Source organism: Mixophyes fleayi, chromosome 4 (assembly GCF_038048845.1).
Source record: "Mixophyes fleayi isolate aMixFle1 chromosome 4, aMixFle1.hap1, whole genome shotgun sequence".
Taxonomy (NCBI): Eukaryota; Metazoa; Chordata; class Amphibia; order Anura; family Limnodynastidae; genus Mixophyes; species Mixophyes fleayi.
Window position 1 is genome coordinate 328,963,072 of NC_134405.1, and position 8,988 is coordinate 328,972,059.

At 41.8% G+C, this 8,988-nt stretch overlaps 1 long non-coding RNA gene across 1 annotated transcript; it reads left to right on the plus strand.

Moving 5' to 3' along the window:
* The first annotated feature begins 3,835 nt into the window (after window positions 1-3,835).
* Window positions 3,836-8,941, plus strand: LOC142153075 (uncharacterized). The gene is made up of 3 exons (XR_012691442.1): window positions 3,836-3,973; window positions 4,491-4,661; window positions 7,513-8,941. It is a non-coding gene; the product is annotated as an uncharacterized LOC142153075 (long non-coding RNA).
* Window positions 8,942-8,988: the final 47 nt, after the last annotated feature.

Sequence of the window (8,988 nt, forward strand, 5' to 3'; positions counted from 1 at the left end):
ATAAAGGAGAGCACAGTGTGATGAGGGACAGTAATGAGGGGCCGCAGTGTGATGCAGTGTAATGATAAAGGAGAGCACAGTGTGATGAGAGGGACAGTAATGAGGGGCCACAGTGTGATGCAGTGTAATGATAAAGGAGGGCACAGTGTGATGAGGGACAGTAATGAGGGGCCACAGTGTGATGTAGTGTAATGATAAAGGAGAGCACAGTGTGATGAGGGACAGTAATGAGGGGCCGCAGTGTGATGCAGTGTAATGATAAAGGAGAGCACAGTGTGATGAGAGGGACAGTAATGAGGGGCCGCAGTGTGATGTAGTGTAATAATAAAGTAGAGCACAGTGTGAGGAGGGGGACAGTAATGAGGGGCAACAGTGTGATGCAGTGTAATGATAAAGGAGAGCACAGTGTGATGAGAGGGACAGTAATGAGGGGCCGCAGTGTGATGCAGTGTAATGATAAAGGAGGGCACAGTGTGATGAGAGGGGCAGTAATGAGGGGCTGCAGTGTGATGCAGTGTAATGATAAAGGAGGGCACAGTGTGAAGAGGGACAGTAATGAGGGGCCACAGTGTGATGTAGTGTAATGATAAAGGAGAGCACAATGTGATGAGAGGGACAGTAATGAGGGGCCACAGTGTCATGTAGTGTAATGATAAAGGAGGGCACAGTGTGATGAGGGACAGTAATGAGGGGCCGCAGTGTGATGTATTGTAATGATAAAGGAGAGCACAGTGTGATAAGGGACAGTAATGAGGGACCACAGTGTGATGAGAGGGACAGTAATGAGGGGGCCACAGTGTAATGATAAAGGAGGGCACAGTGTGATGAGAGGGACAGTAATGAGGGGCCGCAGTGTGATGTAGTGTAATGATAAAGGAGAGCACAGTGTGATGAGAGGGACAGTAATGAGGGGCCGCAGTGTGATGCAGTGTAATGATAAAGGAGAGCACAGTGTGATGAGGGACAGTAATGAGGGGCCGCAGTGTGATGTAGTGTAATGATAAAGGAGAGCACAGTGTGATGAGGGACAGTAATGAGGGACCACAGTGTGATGTAGTGTAATGATAAAGGAGAGCACAGTGTGATGAGAGGGACAGTAATGAGGGGCCGCAGTGTGATGCAGTGTAATGATAAAGGAGAGCACAGTGTGATGAGAGGGACAGTAATGAGGGGCCGCAGTGTGATGCAGTGTAATGATAAAGGAGAGCACAGTGTGATGAGAGGGACAGTAATGAGGGGCCGCAGTGTGATGCAGTGTAATGATAAAGGAGAGCACAGTGTGATGAGAGGGACAGTAATGAGAGACCACAGTGTCATGTAGTGTAATGATAAAGGAGGGCACAGTGTGATGAGAGGGACAGTAATGAGGGGCCACAGTGTGATACAGGAGGAACAGCGTGATGTGCGGCGGCACATAATTTACCCTTCTACTTAACTATTGGGGCAAAATTGATAAGATCAGGCTTGAAATTGTATCTCCCTTGACAAGCAATCAGCTCAATTCCTTTATAGCACCCTCTGACACTCTCTCTTCATTTGATCCCACAAATGAAGAGGAAGTTTCTACTCTCTTCTCATCTTCCTACTCTACCTCCTGTCCTCTTGATCCCATTCCCTCACAAATGGGTATGTCCCTGTCTCCTGTGCTCATTCCCCCTCTAACTAAAATCTGTAATCTCTCTCTTTCTACTGGTATTTTTCCATCACTATTCAAGCATGCAGTGATTACTCCCATTTTAAAAAAACAGAATTCTGACCCTAACTCTCTCATAAATTTCCGCCCCAGCTCCCGTGCCCCTCCAAGCTTCTCGAGAGAATTGCCTACACTCGCCTCACACACTTTCTTACAGCAAACAACCTATTGGATCCTCTTCAGTCAGGCTTTCGCTCTCAACACTCCACAGAGACTGCGCTGACCAAAGTTGTCAATGATTTGATCACAGCAAAAAATAATAACCAATACTCTATTCTAATTCTCCTGGATCTCTCTGCTGCATTTGACACTGTTGACCACTCTCTCTTCATACAAATGCTACAATCCCTAGGTCTTGAAGGCACTGTCCTATCCTGGTTCTCATCCTACCTATCTAATCGCTCTTTCAGTGTTAATTTCTCTGAATCCACCTCTGCTCCGCTTCCTTTATCAGTTGGAGTTCCACAAGGCTCAGTCCTAGGTCCTCTGCTATTCTCTATCTACACCACTTCTCTTGGAAAACTAATAAGCTCCTTTGGATTTCAGTATCATCTCTATGCGGATGATACACAAATCTATCCTCTCCTGATCTTTCACCATCTGTGTTGTCTCGCGTTACTGACTGTCTTTCTGCCATTTCATCTTGGATGTCTTTTCGTCAACTCAAACTCAATCTTTCACAAACTGAATTAATAATATTCCCACCCAAGAACAGAAGCTTCCTGCCTGACATTTCTATTTCTGTCGATAACATGACCATAAATCCCACCCCGCAAGCTCGTTGCCTAGGTGTAATCCTTGATTCACATCTGTCGTTTATTCCCCACATCAACTCTATATCTAAATCATGTTACATACACCTAAATAACATTTCCAGAATACGCACATATCTGACACAAGACACCGCAAAAACATTAATTCATGCACTCATCATCTCCCGCATCGACTATTGCAATTCCCTCCTTACTGGTCTTCCCAAAGTCAGACTTGAACCCCTACAATCTATTTTGCACGCAGCGGCTAGACTGATTTTTCTTACAAACCGTTATTCCTCTGCTGAGCCACTCTGTCAGTCTCTACATTGACTGCCTGTATTTCAACGAATCCAATATAAAATTCTTTTACTAACATACAAGGCCATCAACAAAATTGGACCGACATACATTTCTTCACTTGTCTCGAAATATCTCCCTACTCGACACCTCCGTTCTGCACAAGATCTATGTCTCTCCTCCACTCTCATCACATCCTCCCATTCTCGGTTACAGGATTTTTTCCGGGCTGCACCTATTTTGTGGAATTCCCTCCCACGCACAGTAAGACTTTCCTCTAGTCTTCAAACCTTCAAGCGTTCACTGAAAACCCACCTCTTCAGACAAGGTTATGATATTCCTCAACCATCATCTTAATTTCCCTAGATTACCCTATTGCCATCCTCTACACTGCTAACGCAAGACAACAACCTTCTGACCAACATTGCAACACACACAGCCCACTCAGTACTTTTAGCTTTGCAGTCTGGCTGGTCCATTGTGCAATATGATGTAGCACATGCACTTGTGTTTCTAACTCCCATTGTCCTATAGATTGTAAGCTTTCGAGCAGAGTTCTCTTACCTCTCTGTCTGTATGTATTACCCAGTATTGTCTTATTAATGTTTGTTCCCAATTGTAAAGCGCTACGAAATTTGCTGGCGCTATATAAATAAATGTTGATGATGATGATGATGATAGGGGTATATGCTATGCTATAAAAAATATAGTGCTATGGATTTCAGAAACCAAACCAGTATCTTGCCTAGGGCCCCATGAGGTCTAAATCCAGCTCTGAACCTGAGGAACCAACTTGTGGTTCTCCCCTGCTTGTATAACTACAGATCTAAGCATGCTCTTACAGTCAGAGGCTGCCAAGACATGCTGGCATTTCTAGTTCCACAAAAGGTGGCATGGCTATAGATTGCTGTAAAACTGCTTAACAGAGAGGTTTTAAATAATTAATTTTGGTGAATGGGTTAAAAAAAAATCTCTTTTCTTCCTAACAGGATAAAGATATTTACTGACAAGCTGAGTGACCTAGTTTCAATCAGAGAAATATGTCTGTAATCCTGTTCACCATGTAATTTTTTTTTTTACAAAGGATCAAAGACGTCTGCTCCGCAGTTGTCATCTCCCATCATTCCAATTAGATCCAGCTGATTGCTCGGCAGATACAGGGAGATGATTTATAAGAAGTAGATGGAACCTTGACAAGAGATCATAATCTGAAGACACAAAAACAACTGTAAGTACATTGCGGCTTGTTGAGACTGTGTATTATATTATCTAAAACTTGTACATGATGGGTAAAAGTTTCGTGTTAGCAGTAAATTTAGTATAAAAGCAGGAGGTTCTAACTTTTCCTTTTGTCAAGTAAATAATACCACATAACAGTCTTCATATATACATAACATAGTTTTAATACACAGAGATGTGTTACAGCAAATTCCACCTTCACACAACTTAAAGTTATTGTTTTGTAAAAACCCTTGTACAACTTTTACTATCTCCCTGGCTGTCGTGAACATAGAGAACTTACAGTTATTTGCAAGGATTAACCCATCGCATAATTGTGGGGAATAAGAGATAAATCATAACTGCAGTGTAAATATGTTATATCAAATGAATCCATTGATAAGTTCAGCTACTAAAGTTTAAAATGTGAAGACAGAAAGTCTGTTGTATGCATATTTGCAAATGTGAGATATATCCTGACACAAGTTAGTTTTTGGACTCCTGGATAGACTTTGTTCATTTTGAAGGCCTATACAGGTATATAGAAATATGAGCTTCCAAGGAAAATGTCTTCATAGTTCATATTTTGGAAAATCCGGGTGCCACTCCATACTGAGGAGCAGAAATCACACCAGAGTTGTGAATGACAGGTGCGGGTGGTATCCGGGAACAGCTAAACTCACATATCTTTGGAAAAGGTAAGTGACAATCTCAAAATTTCATCATGTTTGATATCAAAAGATGGACAAAGTCATAAAATTGGGTCTGTGTGATGCTCCACAGAAAAGTTAGGTCACATAGTAGAATTGAGTAGTAAATCAGCAAATGGTGATTGAAAAAACTGTCACAGGCCACAACCCCCTGGGGGTAGAAAGAGGTGTGGCAGTGTCTTTAAAAGCCTCAGACAAGGTACAGCAAATGGTCAGACTTTTGGGGAAATCCATTCACATTGATAAGCTGTCCATCTTCCAAGCCAATTTCCCTTGGCCAGAGAAGACAATTCACGTACGTGGTACTCTGAATGTAACCCCGTTTATTTTAAACTGTTTTGCTTGTTATGTCATTTTTATTAATATTTTATTCATTATTTTTTATATCTGTATGCCCTGTAATTTTGTATATTAAATCTATAATTTAATATGCTGCGTCCTTGATACTCACAGAATCCATTAGCCTGTTAAGAATATAGCTCAGCCAAGTTAACCCTTTGAATGCCAGTGTGTGATTTGTTGATACATTTGATTAACAAGCTGTGTGTGCTTGCATTAACAATTGTGTAACAGTCTGGAGGTGTGAAGAGTTAACCATTTGCTTGCTGGTGTGGGTCTTGTTAGTCTGTGGATAACTAGAAGCCTTGTGTGCCAGTGTGGGACAGTATATTGGGGTCCTATTGCCCGTATTCAATAGGTGGTGGCAAACCTGAAGTGTGTGAGATGTGAGCGCTGTTTGGGGCGATTCAGTAGGCCTGTAACCTGTGTGATAGGTAAAGAGAGACCGTGGGCTAGATTTACTAAGCTGCGGGTTTAAAAAAGTGGGGATGTTGCCTATAGCAACCAATCAGATTCTAGCTATCATTTTGTAGAAGGTACTAAATAAATGAAAGCTAGAGTCTGATTTTTTGCTATAGGCAACATCCCCACTTTTTCAAACCGGCAGCTTAGTAAATCTAGCCCTGTGGGCTGGAATCGTGTGACCTCATAGAGCGAACACCCCAAAGTCACGGAAGCTGGGAGCATGTCCGTGACACTGGCCTTTTGGAACTTCCCTCAGGAAATCAGTCTGCAGAGAGTGAGGGGACATCAGCGGGCAAATTTATCAAGCTGCGGGTATGAAAAAGAGGCGATGTTGCCTATTGCAACCAATCAGATTCTAGATGTCATTTTGTAGAAAGCACTAAATATATGATATAGCAACCAATCTGATTCTGCCTAGGCAACATCTCTACTTTTTGAAACTCGCAGCTTCATAAATTTACCCCCAGGAATGTCTTTTTTTCTGTCTGAAGCTTTTTATCACAATATTTAAAATGTGCTTAAAAATTTACCTTTCTGCTCAAGTATGAACAAAAGGTGCTTAATTCATCCAATGAAATGCAGATGGCGAGACAAAATTTAGGTGCTAGAAAAAGGAAGTCCTTTTGCAGGGAAAAAAGACTGTGGGCCTGATTCAAGTTCGGACACAAAGTGCATGGAGGACGGACCTTTTGTGCAGTACCCATCGTATTCGAAACCAAACGTATCTGAAGATACTTTTCGATTTGTATTTGGGTGTAAGTACTCTCTTCTTACACAATATTTGCCCTATGTAGATACACACAACAGACTGCAGTATAGGCCCAAGAACTTCTGTACAACAAAATGTCACATCAGAACACATTAAAGAAAAATTATATAATAAAATAAATGTCCAAATCTGAATCTAGTGGCACGCATACGTGTAGCTTTTAAAACAAAGTGTACGCCGTGACAGTCATCACTATCAGTCGGCTCTTACACCTGCCCTGTAGCTGGTGCAAGCGATATGGATGAAACAAGCGTACCCGCGAGAAACACTGGACTTGATTTGGCCGCATCTACGTTGTCTATGTCAGTCTGTCCCATCCATCACCCGTTCCGCCTCTCACGTGTCATTTGCAGTCAGACGTGAATTGTATGCAATTGCATTCATTGGCGTAACGTTCATTTTGGAGAACGCACAGAGCTATTTATTGCAAGATACGGCATGCAACATGAATCAGGGCCTTTGTTTCCAGCAAAGCAGGGAACCTGCCCCTAAACGCACCCCTCTACCCCCATGATCTTGTCCTGCAACACAAAATCTACTTTTTGTTGGTGCAAATGTAGGTGCTCTTACAAAGCTAATCTGTGCCCAGCAAGGTATGGCAATTATCTGCCCAACTCCCCCCAGTATAGGGTGCACTATATATGGGAAATGCAGAAATAGTGTCAGCTTCATAATCTATGCTTCAAAAATTGGACACAACAACAAGCTACCTATGTAAGATGCAATTTATTCCCTGATTTGGGACTTTCTTAAATCCCTCTCGTTAAAAGGGGGCTTGGTGTGGACTCCTCAGTGCCAAGCCTGAGACATATTTAACAAAAATTCAACATTTTGGAGCCATATAAAAGGTGCATAATTAACGTCAGTATAGACATTAGTATTTACTAAACTGCTGGTCTGAAAAAGTGGAGATACTGCCTATAGCAACCAATCAGATTCTAGTTATCATTTATTTAGTACATTCTGCAAAATGACAGCTAGGGGCAAATGTATCAAGTTGCGCGTGTCCAGCGGGCTTGAAAAGTGGAGATGTTGCCTATAGCAACCAAACAGGAATCTGATTCACTTTCTCAAACCTGACGGAAACTCGACCCATATATATGTATGTATTATATATTTCCATTCTTTGTGACATCAGCCAAGTGATTTCTATGAATAGCACCTGCAACAGTGCCATCTGTAGGCTAAATGAAGGTACTGCACACCGTTAAGTTAAATTCTGTTTTAATTGTGCCATAACTCAGAGAATGTTTCTTTGTTTTTCAGAGATGGAGGCTACGATCATTATGGCTGAGCTTGATACCAGACTTTACAAAGGCCGGACAGTCCTCATTTGTGTTTACATCCTCCTCTTCACTCTGCTCACCATCTTTGCATGTTTTGTTTGCCTGTTTCTATATGTCTGTACATCCCATCTGCTCTACAGCAGCTGGGGTGAAGCGATATCATCATCTAGTGTTCTGGGGGACTGACAGAGAACATTGTGATAACTTTACTCATATTCCGTCCAGCTTCAATGAACTTGTGGATGTGAGGCAGGAATAAATGGCACAACGTGAAATCTTTAGATGGACAAACCTACAAACAACCAACCAAATAAATAATACAGAAAAATACTTTTTTGTTTAAAATGACATGATGCTTTATCACGCATTCACCTATCATCATTTATAATCTAAAAATCATAACACTTATCTGACAAATGATGACAATTAGGGTGATCCTGATGCCCGACACTGACAAATGATGACGTTTAAGGTAATCCTGACGCCTGATTCTGACAAAAGATGAAGTTTAGGGTGATCCTGATACTTGTGCTCTTACAAATGATGACGTTTAGGGTGATCCTGATGCTTGAATCTGACAAATGATGACGTTTAGGTTGACCCCGATGTTTGTGCTCTTTCAAATGATGACGTTTAGGGTGATCCTGATGCTTGATTCTGACAAATGATGACGTTTGGGTGATCCTGATGCCTGACTCTGACAAATGATGACGTTTAGGTTGATCCTGATGCTTGTGCTCTTACAAATGATGACATTTAGGGTGATCCTGATGCCTGACACTGATAAATTATGACATTTAGGGTGATCCTGATGCCTGACTCTGACAAATGATGACATTTAGGGTAATCCTCATGCCTGACTCTGACAAATGATGACATTTAGGGTAATCCTCATGCCTGACTCTGACAAATGATGACATTTAGGGTGATCCTGATGCCTGACACTGATAAATTATGACATTTAGGGTAATCCTGATGCCTGACTCTGGCAAATGATGACATTTAGGGTAATCCTGATGCCTGACTGACAAATGATGACATTTAGGGTGATCCTGATGCTTGATTCTGACAAATGATGACGTTTGGGTGATCCTGATGCCTGAATCTGACAAATGATGACGTTTAGGTTGATCCTGATGCTTGTGCTCTTACAAATGATGACATTTAGGGTAATCCTCATGCCTGACTCTGACAAATGATGACATTTAGGGTGATCCTGATGCCTGACACTGATAAATTATGACATTTAGGGTAATCCTGATGCCTGACTCTGGCAAATAATGACATTTAGGGTGATCCTGATGCCTGACACTGACAAATTATGACATTTAGGGTGATCCTGATGGATGACGATGTCCTAGAATAATGACTGTGCCTCAGTGATTCCACTGGGTTTCCAGAGCCCACACATTGTCTCCCTGCACTATTTTGTAAGCAATAGGAAGACTAAAAACAT